Genomic DNA, 14,753 nt, shown 5'->3' on the forward strand with positions numbered 1-14,753 from the left:
TATGCCAATAAAGGTTAATGAAATGAAATGAACAAGAAGGGGGAACAAGCCCCAGTTCCACGGAAGAATGGAAATGGTAGATGGGAAACGTCTTCCGGAATTCTGAACATTTTCCACAAATTATTGCTTTTTCAGCCTGCAAATGGTGTCTTTGCATGGCTCAAGGCACTAAGGGAGGCTGCAGCTGTTCCAACTCTATTCCTCCAGGTACTAGCTGGAGATCTGCTGTTACAACTGATTTCCAGCCGACAGAGATCAGTTCACCTGGAGAAAATGGCCGCTTTGGCAACTGGACTCTATGGCATTAAAGTCCTCCCCCTCCCCAAACTCTGCCCTCCTCAGGCTCCAAAACCTCCCACCAGTGGTGAAGAGGGACCTGGCAACCCTAGTTCTCACAATAACTCTGGAAGGAGGCTGGATTGAGAGAAGAAGAGGAGGAGTTGGCTTTTATACCCCAATTTTCTCTACCTTTTTAAGGAGTCTCAAACCGGCTTACAATTGTTTTCCCTTCCCCTCCCCAAAACAGACAACTTGTGAGGTAGGTGAGGCTGAGAGAGTTCGGAGAGAACTGTGATTAACCCAAGGTCACCCAGCAGGCTTCATGTGGAGGAGTGGAGAAACCAACCCGGTTCACCAGATTAGAGTCCACCGCTCCTGTGGAGGAGTGGGGAATCAAACCTGGTTCTCCAGATTAGAGTCCGCCACTCCTAACCACTACACGATGCTGGCGGAACATAAGCCTGGTCTAAGTTCATCCAAGCCTGTCCTAAAACCATGGCAGAAAGGAGATTTGAAGTGACCCTTCAACTGCACAACAGTGATAAAAAAATGAAGTGCCTCTGTTTATGCATGCACATTCACACACATGCATTAAAGACAATATATATTTTTAGTCAGAGCTAACTTGGTACTTCTTATTAATACAATACAACTAGCACTGTCACCTTCCAGGATCTATTATGCAAGACCTCAGCAAGGTATTAACGATAGGACGTTTTGGAGGACATTGATTCATAGGGTTGCCATGAGTTGAAAGCGACTTGACGGCACTTAACACACAGTGCTGTGTAGTGTTGTGAAGTCGTAGCCAATTCAGGGTGACCCTGTAGGGTTTTTGAAGTCAGAGGTGTTCAGAGGTAGTTTGCCAGTGCCTTGGACCCTGGAATTCCTTGGTGGTCTACCATCCAAATGCTACTCCTGTACAAAGACCCTGCTTAGCTTCTGAAATGTGACAAGATCATATTAGCTGGGGCTAATATGGAGGTTGCCAACCTCCAGGAATAGCTGGAGATCTCCTACTATTACAACTGATCTCCAGCTGATAGAGATCCATTCCCCTGGAGAAAATGGCCGCTTTGCCAATTGGACTCTATGGCACTGAAGTCCCTCCCCTCCCCAAACCTCGCCCTCCTCCAGCTCCACCCCAAAAACCTCCCGCCGGTGGCGAAGAGGGACCTGGCAACCCTACCATCCAGGTCAGGAATATTCACCATATTATTACTACAGGCATACTTTATTGCGCTTTGCAGATATTTCAGGGTTTTTTTACCGTCAGCAGCCATCAACATTGAGGCAAAATGCTCCATCAGCAAAAAGATTATGACTCACTGAAGGCTCAGATGATGGTTAGCATCTTTTTAGCAATAAAGTATTTTTAATTAAGGTATGTACATTGTTTTTCAGACGTAATGCTATTGCACACTTAATAGACTACAGTATAGGGCAAATATAACTTTTATATGCACTGGGAAACAAAAAAAATTCACGTGACTCAATTTATTGCAATGTTTTATTGTGGTGGTCTGGAACCAAACTCGCAATATCTCTGAGGTTTGCCTGCACTTATATTATTCAGGAAGTAGGTAGAGACTCTCTTGCTCTGAGGAAGCAGCCACTGAGGGGCTGAGTCTAAGCCTTTTAAAACAAGCAAGGCCATGGACGTAGTGCTGGGAAATGAAGGAAAATTTCTTTTGGTGCGGGGAATGTTATGAAAGGGGAGGGGGCGCTGTTGTAGGAAGGATTTTAAAACAGAACTAGGCAGGTGGTAGTGTAGTTTTGCCAGTTTTAAGATAATGTTGCCTTTGCTGCTTTTCTAGAGTAAAAAAAAGGTAAAGGTCCCCTGTGCAAGCACCGGGTCATTCCTGACCCATGGGGTGACGTCACATCCCGAGGTTTACTAGGCAGACTTTGTTTACAGGGCGGTTTGCCAGTGCCTTCCCCAGCCATCTTCCCTTTACCCCCAGTGAGCTGGGTACTCATTTTACCGACCTCAGAAGGATGGAAGGCTGAGTTGACCTTTGGCTGGCTACCTGAAACCAACTTCCGTTGGGATCGAACTCAGGTCGTGAGCAGAGCTTGGATTGCAGTACTGCAGCTTACCACTCTGCGCCACGGGGCTCTTATTTCTAGAGCAGTTCCAAAATATCCTCGGAGCTAAGTTATGCTTTTTGGTACGTCTTTATTTTTGCCCTATCCCCAAGCAGCTCAGAGCGGCGCATGCTTTTGCGAGCATCTATGTGTCCTATATGCTAAGTACTGCTCTTTTCTGATGAGTTAAATCTGCTGTTAGCCTTCTACTAGAAAAAGTGTGTGTAGCTGCTGACCTGCGGTGAAGGATTACAGGGGGTGGACGTTTTGTGCCTCTTATGCTCTGAGCACATAAAATCTGTTCTAGTGACCTTAGACCTAAATCAGAGAGGAAGTTTTGTTCTCTCCATTCCTGTAGAGACAATGCTAAAAAGCTGAGGCTACAGCGTGTGTGGGGAACAGCTGAGGCCAGGAGGAGAGGGTGGTTAGCATTTTAAAATACTTGCTTTATACATTTGTATGTAACAAGCTCCACCCAGGGAAGCACAGTAAATGAGACTATCATGAAGCTGTGCTGCTGGGCTTTCAGGCTTCTTTTAAATCAAGCAAGACCGCCAGCTATCTTCCACCCACAAACCTACCTGGCAATTATAGGGGAAAACTGACACTGGGCATTAAGACGATCACAATGGTTTCTTTGCAGCTAGCATTACAGATGAACATCAGGTTGAGCTCAGGCTTAGCTGTCAAACCTTGCTCTCCCCTCCAAGATCAGGTGGGTTATACACTCGGAAAGCTTTAAGCAGTACTAGGGTCGCCAACCTCCAGCTACTAGCTGGAGATCTCCTGCTATTACAACGGATCTCCATCCAATAGAGATCAGTTCACCTGGAGAAAATGGCCGCTTTGGCAATTGGACTCTATGGCATTGAAGTTCCTCCCATCCATAAACTCTGCCCTCCTCAGGCTCCGCCCCAAAAAACTGCCACTGGTTGTGAAGAGGGACCTGGCAACCCTAAGCAGTACACATCTATTTTTATTGCCTTCTTCCATGTTACCAAAAAAACAAAAAAACAAAAAAAACAAAAGATAACTTTTTAAAACAGGTGCAAAACTACTCTGGGGATTGTTGTTGTGTTGGTAACATTACGGGCACTTGCCTATAGGAGGTCATCGTGAGTGGCTTTGCCCCCGCTAATACTGACCATGCTGGGAGCTTGTAGATCTGTTTGCCTTCATCTTGCAGAACAGAGGTTAAGCACAGTGAAAGCTTTCAAGCTGGCCCTGCTGAGCTCAAAACGTTGTATCTGTGTCACCCCTTACAGAGCAGATCACTGCTGCTCTGGTTGTAGAGGCTGCTGGAGAAGCCAGATCAGCAAAGTGCCACATGCTGACATTTCCCCCTTTCAGCTCTGCACCTGCCTAGTGTTACCCACAAGGACTCCGGAAATCATTACAACGACTAATATAATTGCATGCCAATCCTCCCTGCCCTCTGGATGATATTGCAGAGGAGGAATAACCCATTTGCAATTCATGGAGTGGAAGGGGGATGACGCCTGGAATGGGATGGCCTACTGGATTTCTGGCACACGCACCTCAGCCCTCTGCATTTCGATTAGCTATGCTCAACACAGGTGGCAAACCTACATTACATGAAATGTCTTCAATTGTGTCAAACTTCTGCCTGCAGTGGTCCCCTGACAAGCCTGAAGTTCTAAAGACAGCCTTGTAGCTAGCTCTCTCCAAAGCCAACCTGCTCATAGGTATCCAAGGATGTTTCTGAACAGAGTCAACATCTCTCCCCCTCTCTCCTTCCTGTTAACTAACTCAGCCACATGAAATTACATCAAGCCATCCAGATTTTTTTAAAAAACATAAAAAACCTAACCTTTCCCATGTCCCAGCTTGCCAAGAACAAGTCTGACCATTTTTCTTTTACATCTCAAATGACTTTTAATACGTCTTACATATTTTTCATGGAGGGGGGGGGGCTCTGTTATGAATCAAGGAGTGTAAGTTGATTGGGGAGGGATGTTAAATGCACCTCTTAGAGAGGGACAACCAATTTCTATACTAGTTGATTTTCTGCTGTTGCAAAGCTTTCTGACTCTCCTAGTCAAGGTTGAGAAATCAGCACTGAATCTGCAAGGACCAAAGTGGTTAGAATGTCAAAGATGTCAAAGAGACGCAGTGCTCAGATCTGATATACACTACAGGACCTCGGCGGAGAGTCCATATTGCTCTGCCTAGCCTACCTCGTAAGGAGAAGAGACGTGAACTGTCCCAAGCTCCTGGGAGGAAGGGCAGAATAAAAAATGTGTGTGTGTTAACGCCCGACTTGGACCGAGTTCCAGTCATTCTGTCAGATGCCTCTTTAGCACCCTTGAGACCCAAGCTAGCCCTGATGTAGTATGAAGAAGTTCCCTCTAAGCCAGGAATGGCCAACCTTCTCACTCCCACTGTGTTCTCAAGACCATTCTTCTTCAAATGTAGGTTCTCTATACCGTTCTTCTTCCAATATTCTCTCTGCATAGCATTGCACTGTTAGAAGAGGAGTTAGTTTTCCCTTCCCCTCCCCATAACAGATTCCCTGTGAGGTTGGTGGGACTGAGAGAGCTCTATCAGAGCTGTAACTAGCCCAAGGTCACTCAGCTGGCTTTGAGTGGGGAAACAAACCTAGTTCAGCAGATTAGCTTCCACTGCTCATGTGGAGGAGCAGGGAATCAAACCCGGTTCTCCAGATCTGAGTCCACCGCTCCAAACCACTGCTCTTAACCACTACACCATGCTGGCTCCCAGCAAAAGGAGCCAAAGAGGGGATTATAGGGACAGCACAGGCTCCTAATGCCTATGGAAGGTCTGGTTTAACCATACAAGAATAATCACATTAGAGCAGGGTAGATTCTAAGCTTCTCTCCAACACAAACAGCACATTTTCTAAACCCAGCTGGCTTCGTGTGTAGGAGTGGGGAAACAAATCCAGTTCACCAGATTAGCCTCCGCCGCTCATGTGGAGGAGTGGGGAATCAACCCCAGCCCCGGTTCTCCAGATCAGACTATACTGCTCCAAACCACCGCTCTTAACCACTACACCACGCTGGCTCCCTTTGGACTGGAAGCAGGCACCTGAAGTTTCTGATAAGGGTGGGTACGTGTGTTTACAAATGAGAATCCCCCCGAAGGGGTGGTTTGGGAGTGGGAGCTGCTGGGTCTTGACCCTAAATATAGCTCATAGCAGAGTTGTGCTATTATGGCCGGTTTCACAAGTGGAATGTCTGGTTCTGCACGGGTTGATAGTGCAACATAGTGTGCAGCACATCTCCAACTTGACTTTCAAAAGCTCCACTTCTGCACAAAACAAAACGGGGAAAGCATCAGCCGCCCCGTGCTGCTTGAGTGCTTCAGGCGAGCCGCTGGCATAGCAACAGGAAACAGACAAGCCCCTATTAAAGAGGCCGATGAGTGAAAAGTTACAATTTGGCTGGAATGCATTTGCTTGCTTTTAACTTGAATCAACATGAGATTTTGTTTACAGTATAACTGGAACCATGTCACTGTGAAATTGGAAACACAATGTCGCCCAGACACCATCCCACCGCAGCCGGGATAAAAACACACATATGCTCGAGAGAGATTAACACATTCGTGAGACTCATCTGAATTGGGGGTGGGGAATGGTGCTCTTTCTGCTTGAAAATCCCCCCTAGGTTAGAGGGCCTCTGACTCATAAACACATTGCTATGGTCATAACCTTATGCCCTGGCCTGGACTAGTTAGGGTAGGCGCTGCAGATGCCAAACGCTTGGGAGATTTGGGGCTGTAGCTCGAGCCTGTAGCTTGTGCCAGGGATACAAAGGCTAAACTGGCAGAACTGCTAAAGCAGCAGCTGGCTTAGAATCTCTCCAAAGAGTTCAGGGAAGTCAGTCCCCCCCCCCCCCAACAAGAAAGCAGTGGTTCCTATTCTGGAGGCCCATCTGGCAGGTAACTCCTGAAGCAATTGCTCTCATGTTCTCGCTAGAATGGCACCCAAGAGCAAAGCTATATATTGGAGTAGATGGAAGCATAGTGCATCAGTGTTGCTAGTTTACATGAACCATCTTGGGGATCTTTCTGGATTGAAAAGCAGAGTAGAAAGAAGACAACGGTGAGCTGGTTTTTATGGTTCTATGAAAAAAACGCACATGAAAAAAGCCCACATGAAAATTGCCCACAGAAAAAACCCCACGGTCATAAATGCACACAAGAAAAAAGCCCACATGGAAAAAAGCCCACACAGAAAGAAGCCCACATGGAAAAATACTCATGGATACAACATAAAAGTCTCTTGATCGGGCTGACCCCCCCCCCCGCGCCTCCACGGAAGACAGGTCTATTAATTGGCAGCTATGGGCCTCAGTGGTTGCAATAGGTACACCTGGCCTCCAAGGGGGGGGGGAGTCCCCCTCCAGAGGCCAGGTCTACCCATTGGCTTTCTTGGCGGTAGACCTGGCCTCTGGAGGCCCATAGAAGCCAATGGGTAAACCTCGTCTCTGGAGGGGGGCGGTCCACTCCCCCTTGGAGGCCAGGTCTATCCATTGGCTTCTATGGGCCCCTGGGTAGACCTGGCCTCCCAATAGGACTCCGCCAGAGGCCAGGTCTACCAAGAGGCTTTTATGGCGGTAAGACCAGTCCTCCAGATGAGGACAACCAGGGGCAGGGGGATGGCAGAGAGGTGTGCCAGAGGCCTACTTCAGCATTTGCCTCAAGTCTGAGTTGCACAGGCACACTACTGACTTGCACAATTATCATACAACTATTGTATTGCTGTTTCTTTTAAATGTACATTATGAGTTTTATTTTTTATTTTTTGTAGTGCAAACAGTGGAGTTTTCAAGAAGCCAGAAGAACAATAAAGTTATGATTTACTTGGGGTTTGAATATCTCGCTTTTCGCACCATCAATGGAGTGGTGACTTGGAGATGCAGACAGGATCGTTCTATAAAGTGCCATTCAATTATAAAAACAAAAGATGGCAACATAGTTCAAGAACCAACAGAGCATTGTCATGATTCCTGTCCTCAAAAAGCAGCAGCAAACATTGCCAGAAGCAAAAACGAGGCAAGACATGGGAGCAGTAAGTGCTACTCCTCGCAATGTGATGGGAAATGTGTTGTCAGCGTTAAATAATATGGTTGTAATTTTAAAAAAACAAAATAAATAAATAATATTAAGTATTCAAATGTATTTTTCTGTGTGGGCTTTTCCCCATGTGGGCTTCTTTCTTGTGTGCATTTATGACTGTGGGTTATTTTCTGTGAGCAATATTCATGTGGGCATTTTTCATGTGCATTTTTTTCTGGTTACTGGTTTTTATAGCCCTATTTTCTCTACCTTTTAAGGAGTGTCAAACTGGCTTACAATCGCCTTCCCTTCCTCTCCCCACAACAGACACCTTGTGAGGTAGGTGGGGCTGAGAGAGTTCGGAGAGAAGTGTGACTAGCCCAACATCACCCATTAGGCTTCATGTGGAGGAGTGGGGAATCAAACCCAGATCTCCAGATTAGAGTCCACCGCTCTTAACCGCTACACCCCGCTGGCATGCATTCCCACCAGTTTGCCTGGAGATGACCGCATTCTCTAGGAAGATGGTGCTCCCATCAGGTTTACAGTGCATGGTATGCACAGCATCCATAAGAACTTAAAGACCCCTGCTGGATCAGGCCAACATCCTCTTTCCAAAGTAAAGCAGTCACCTGCTTCTGGGAAGCCGACAAGCAGAGTATGTAGACATGTTTATTTCCATCTGTGAGCATGGCAGTTTCATTTAGCTATCCTGACTGCTAATGGGTCCATCCTCCATGGATCTCTTTAAATCCTATCTCTCCCCTTGCTACATCTCATCCCTCCTTATAGCTATTTAAAGTAGCAGCTATTACTACTACACCTTGTAGCAGTATATTGCACAAGTCAAGACTATTCTATTATTTTAGGTGCACTGCTGTGTTTGCAAACCTATGTGCACAGATAGAACAGGCCCCAATTGGGGGGGGGGGGAGAGAGAGAGGGGAGACACCCGATCATGGGAGAAGACATTCACCTGTTCATCCAAGAAATGATGATAGTATTAATATTGGCTCCATAGCAAAAAGGAAGGGTCCCTTTGGTTCCCCAAAAAAGCTATGCTGGGGATCATGGCACCTGGCTAAGTGAAGAAGAATCAGGTAAAATTCAGGTGAAAAAGATCATGAGAGAGAGGGCACCTTGGCCATCTTCTGGGCATGAAGTATGGGTCACTGGGGGTGTGGGGGGGGGGAGGTAGTCTGGAATTTCCTGCATTATGCAGGGGGTTAGACTAGATGACCATAGTGGTCCCTTCCAACTCTATGAATCTATGGCTGGATCCAACCCACAGTGGTCTCTGTGAGCCGGAAAGGACAGCCCACTGGTACCGTTCCCCCCCCCCAGTCCACATTTAATTCCAGACATGCAAAATTCCCTTTGCTCCGTATAAGCTCTTTTAACGGCTGGATGATTAAATTAGCTTTTCCGTCCTTGTGGCGAGGAGGGGATTGTGAATAGATTGTGCCAGGGTTGGGATAGTTCCATGTCAATTTTGCAAGCTTGTTTGGCACTCCGCAGTGATAAACTACAAAGGATTATCCTTTTTGAAGGGAGAAAACATATACAACTCATACACAAACTAGCTGATTTAGGCACTCAGAGGATGCATGGGTTCCTGAGCAAGGACTATAGCGAATCATGGATTCACACAACACTCAAACCAAATATCAAGAGGCTGATAAGCTGTTATTCAGTGGTTTTACACCCCAGAGCAGCAGCGGCTACAATAGGTTTCAGCCACAACTCTTATGCTGATTTTGTAGCACCAACTTTTGATTTTCTCAACCTCTTAACCTCATGTGGCCTTAACACAGCCATTATCTTCAAGTCCAGGGGACAGCGGGTCCCCTATTTTCTACACAGGCTCCCCAGCCCTTTGTGTCCAGCATAAAGCCCTTGTATTTACCTTTAAAGCTGTCAATAACCTCCTCCATCTTTTCTCAGTCCTTACTCCCCTTCATGCCCAAGACCTTCAGTTCTCAAAACTCTGCCATCCTGAACTTTCCTGCACTCTTAAGTAGCATAAGAGTTCACGGGCTCTTCTAAGAGGGTCCCAGGCTGCAAAGGTTTCCAAATGAGGAAAAAGCAACAGAATTAAAAAGCAGACCACTAAGATTACTCTGGAGGAAATAGTCACCTTGAAAAGCACCTTTGAAAGAGGTTTTAAAAAGTGTTATACATGTATGGCAAAGCCTTACCAATTCTGGGGGCCATAAACTCTATCTGAACTATGTGGCTGGCAAGATTCAAAAAGATACTGACCCCCCTTTTGTGCATACTTTCAGCTTGGTGGCTCGAGCAGCACAGAATCCCTGTGCTATGCAATCTTGGATATCTTCAGCTGAATTCAAGTAGAATTGGTTTTTATATGCTGACTTTACCACTTAAGGAAGAATTAAGCTGGCTTACAATCACCTTCCTTTCCCCCTCCCCACAACAGACACCGTGTGAGGTAGGTGGGGCTAAGAGAGCTGTGACTAGCCCAAGGTCACCCAGCTGGCTTCATGTGTAGGAGTGGGGAAACAAATCCAGTCCACCAGATTAGCCTCATGTGGAGGAGAGGGGAATCAAACCCGGTTCTCCAGACCAGACTCCACCGCTCCAAACCACCACTTTAAACCACTACACCATGTTGGCTCTCTAAGGCAAGTGTGCAAAGGCCTAAAAGTCAGAACAGCGTACATCTCATGTTTCTGCAGGAGTGTTGAAGACCAGCAACTTCTGGATCGGCTGCAGAACTCTGGAACATACAGAACTGCCGCCTGTTCTAGTACTGTGAGAACTCTTGTGCATCTGGAAATACCTCTAGCAGCCATTTGATAAATACTCATTATTTTTTTAAAAAAAATCCAACCCACTGTGTATCTCCATTGTAATTTTTAGCAAAGTCAATGTGAAAGGATAAGGATCACAGACATGGTAGTGTGGCTTCCCTCCAGGGGCAGGGGGAGGATGTGCTTTCCTTTGCATGGAATTTTGGCATGCAGGAAGCCCTGTGGGAGAGCAACTGCTCTGCATGAAAAAAGCCCCCAAGGTCAATCTCTAACAGATCTCATTTAGGCAATGTTGGGAAAGACACCTCTCCCGTTGAGACGCTGGAGTCAATAGACAGGGTTGAGCGAGATGGACCTTAGGTCTGGCTCAGTGTAAGACAACATACTCAGTGTATATGTTCACGACAGAATTCACAAGCAAACCCAACACCCAGACTTGATCTCAACAGGGACTGGGAATGGTTAGCTCACTATAGGAAGTGACTGTCCCTGTCAAAAAGGAAGGAAATGGTGTTAGGGAAGCATCCCAGATGTCTCATCTTGGTTAAGGGAAAAGGAGCTTTCGAAATCCTCTCGCTTCGATCCCCAATCATGGCACAGCATGCTCATGCTAAAGCAGTTACAGCTGAGCATCAAACTCCCTGCTAAATACTGCACCAACAGCGGAATAACGCAACCTACATAAATTTTGCAAATTCCCCCTACTTTGCATAAATTAGTTTCTTAGATGGGAGAGGGGCAAAGTTAAACAAGGCACTGAAGCCCCACATATAGTGGTATTACACCCATAAGGGCGAGAAACTTGCTTTTTAATACACATATATATAAGGACAGCTGATGACGACTCAGGAAGCTCAGTTCTGTAGCCAGTATCTCACTCAGTGCACATTGCCTTAAGGACCAGAAACGTAAAAAGAAAAGTCACAGAAGCCTTGGTGTTCCAAGCGGTTGGATCTGGGAGCAGCCAGCCCCTTCAATGCTTGAGAAGAAGAGTTGGTTTTTATATGCTGACTTCCTCTACAACTTAAGGAAAAATCAAACTGGCTTGCAATCACCTTCCCTTCCCCCCATCAGACACCTTGTGAGGTAGGTGGCGCTGAGAGAGCTCTAAAAGAGCTGTGACTAGCCCAAGGTCACCCAGCTGGCTTCATGTGTGCAGGAGTGGGGAAACAAATCCAGTTCATCAGATTAGCATCCACCACTCACATTGAGGACTGGGGAATCAAACCTGGTTCTCCAGATCAGAGTCCACTGCTCCAAACCATTACACCACGCTGGCTCTCTCATGAACACATGAAGCATCTTATTCTGAACCAGACCTGTGGTCCTTCAAAGTCAAGAGCGATCAGTTTGACTGGCAGCAATTCACCAGGATCTCAGGCAGAAGATTTAACCTGGTACCTCCATGCAAAACATGTGTGCTACCACTAAGTCACAGCACCCCCCACCCCCACCCATTTATACAATGTCATCATGGATATGCTGAACATACAAGCAGGGAGGCTGATCAACACACTCTTCCTGTCACAGTGCTCAGAGTATTGCTAACGCTGCAACAACTCCCTGATCAAAATCGGAATAAAGCAGGGAATGTAAAGATGTTCCTTCTGCAAATCTCTAAACTTTATTGACTTGCATCATTTCCACACACAGCATTTGACCTATCTAGGTGCAAAACTTGAGATTTTCCTTGGCACCAATTATGCCTCAAGAGTCTATGGCAGCAAGCGCTCTGAAGTTGAATTCTGCTTACTTCATGCCTCAGTCTTACAGAAACCGAGGCCAGGTTTTTCAGGCTCTGCTGACACTGCCCACGCCTTCCTAGGCCTTTATTATAAAGAAGCCACTCAATGCAAAAAATTACTCTTTCCCCAAGAAGGCAAGACAAATGCCCTTCCCAGACTATGCAGCCACTCTTAGAAAATGTTGCCCACTAAGGCTGCTCCTTTTCTTATCTCGATCTTTGAAGAAACAGAAAGGTACGAAATCCTTTCTTTTAACCGCTTTCAGATCTGCAGCAAACATTTGGTTGGGTTTCATCCAACTGTGTTTTTTCTTTGGAGATGGACAGGGATGATCTTCAGCCCACAGAATGGGCTAGTTCCCAGGTAAGCAAGGGCTCCTGCATCTCTATGCCGGCGTGGTGTAGTGGTTAAGAGCGGTGGTTTGGAGTGATGGACTCTAATTTGAAGAACTGGATTGGTTTCCCCACTCCTACACGTGAAGCCAGCTGAGTGACCTTAGGCTAGTCACGCTCTTTCAGCCCCACCTACCTCCCAGGGTGTCTGTTGTGGGGAGAGGAAGGTGATTGTAAGCCGGTTTGACTCTCCCTTAAGTGGTAGAGAAAGTGGGCATATAAAAACCAACTCTTCTTCTATTATCGAGTTCATACAGCAGCCTGTGAACCAGCAACCACAGGATCAGAGGTGAGTGTAGTAACACCCGTCGGAAGAGATCACTACAGGCATCCACGAGAACTCTTCCAGCTCTCCCAGTGGTATCACTCACACCCTCTAGCAGAGCCTGGCTCCTTCAAACAGTGACTTTTTCATTCCCTCTGCTTTCCGAAGTCAGGTACCACACAGCAGAGAAGCACAAAAAAGAGTACTATCAAACAGGTTACCTAAAGGGCAGCAAGTGCATGTTTTTATGATTCTGGGTTGCCTCCCACACAATCTTTCCCCCCATGGTTCAGCTGTGGCCAAGTAGTACTACAATTTGCTTCGTATACAGCTCCTGAGCAGACAATATAGGTAAAAGGTAAAGGTCCCCTGTGTGCAAGCACCGGGTCATTCCTGACCCATGGGGTGACATCACATCCTGACGTTTCCAAGGCAGACTTTGTTTGCGGGGTGGTTTGCCAGTGCCTTCCCCAGTCATCTTCCCCTTACCCCCAGCAAGCTGGGTACTCATTTTACCGACCTCGGAAGGATGGAAGGCTGAGTCAACCTTGCGCCGGCTACCTAAAACCAACTTCTGTTGGGATTGAACTCAGGTCGTGAGCAGAGCTTTTGACTGCAGTACTGCAGCTTAACACTCTGTGCCACGAGGCAGGTATCCAGACAATATAAGCCTCCCCATATCAAGGGTGCGTCAAGGCAGGAAGACTACCTCCAATCAGCAATTTGCTGGACTGCTGACCTAAAGTGAATGCATAAAAATAGAAGTAGTGTGTGCGGGAGGAGATATTGCGGTACAGTTTTTCCATGTCTGACACACACCAATTTGGTGGGAAAGACTTCATGGGAAGGTAGTATAAGAATCTCCCAATAAGCTACTGACAGCTGCTAGAAGAGTTGGTTTTTATATGCCGACTTTCTCTACCATTTAAGGCAGAATCAAACCAGCTTACAATCACCTTCCCTTCCCCTCCCCACAACAGACACCCTGTGAGGTAGGTGAGGCTGAGAAAGAGTGACTGGCCCAAGGTCACCCAGCAGGCTTCGTGTGTAGGAGTGGGGAAACAAATCCAGTTCACCAGATTAGCCTCTGCCACTCATGTGGAGTAGGGAATCAAACCCGGTTCTCCAGATCAGAGTCCACCGATCTAAACCACTACACCAATACCCTTGGTGTATCAACCGAGACCCTTGAGCAACCAACGTCCTAGACCTCCACTCCAAAACCGTAATGTGGCTTTGACTGCTGTCTGACTGTGAACCCAAAACTGCCAGGAAACAGAGAAGAAACTTGACACATTGCATACTCTGGTTAGTAAAAGGAAGCCAGAATGCTTCAGAAGCAAGAACTCTGGGTTCCATGAGATAACCATCTCTGTTGAAGGGCATACTTGAAAAAAAGATGCAACAGGCCCCATCCTAATGCTGTCCGCAATGGACACTTTGGCATAAGAAGACTGCCAGCCAACAGAGCAGCTTAGGAATAAAGCAAACGCCACACAGTAGATTCCAGAGATAAAAATTGTCTTGGAAGCAACTTCACTGCCACCATCAGGTCATACGAAAGTACAGCACTCTTGGAAGAGAAGCACAGCACACCCCCATCTGGCTCCATCATACCATTCGTTACACTTCTGAGTATGCTCGCATACAAAGCCAAGGCCTGACAATGGCGCGTGACATTTTGCAGAAGCCCCTCTCTCCAACAAGACCACCCCACTGGTCAAGGAAGGTGAACTGTTGTGACCACAACGTGGTGCGGTGTGCGACAGGCACCACCGTTTGTGAAGCTCTGCTTACACTACCTCCCTCCCTTAATCCAGAGTCCAGTCCTTCCTTGGATCCGCCCCCGCACCCCCACAGGTAACATCAGAACACCCCTGCTTCGGGGCTACGAAAACCAAGTTCTTCCAGCAGCTTTGGAGTAACCAAGTTGGGGGGGGGGGGGAATTGTACTCTCGGGATCTTGAAAAACTTAACCCCTTTTCCCTGAAACCCTGCAGGGGTAACGTTTCATAACGCTGGATAGCAACAGGCACTGCGGGAGGATTTGTTCGCTCTCCTTTCAGTGCCTGGCAGCTTCGCAGACTGCTGGTAAATCACCTCGAGGCCTTTTCACCACCAAGCTGGTATTGCTCAGTTTGAAGATTAGAAGATACCGTTGCGTACT

The sequence above is a fragment of the Euleptes europaea genome, chromosome 13, assembly GCF_029931775.1.
Source record: "Euleptes europaea isolate rEulEur1 chromosome 13, rEulEur1.hap1, whole genome shotgun sequence".
Lineage (NCBI taxonomy): Eukaryota > Metazoa > Chordata > Lepidosauria > Squamata > Sphaerodactylidae > Euleptes > Euleptes europaea.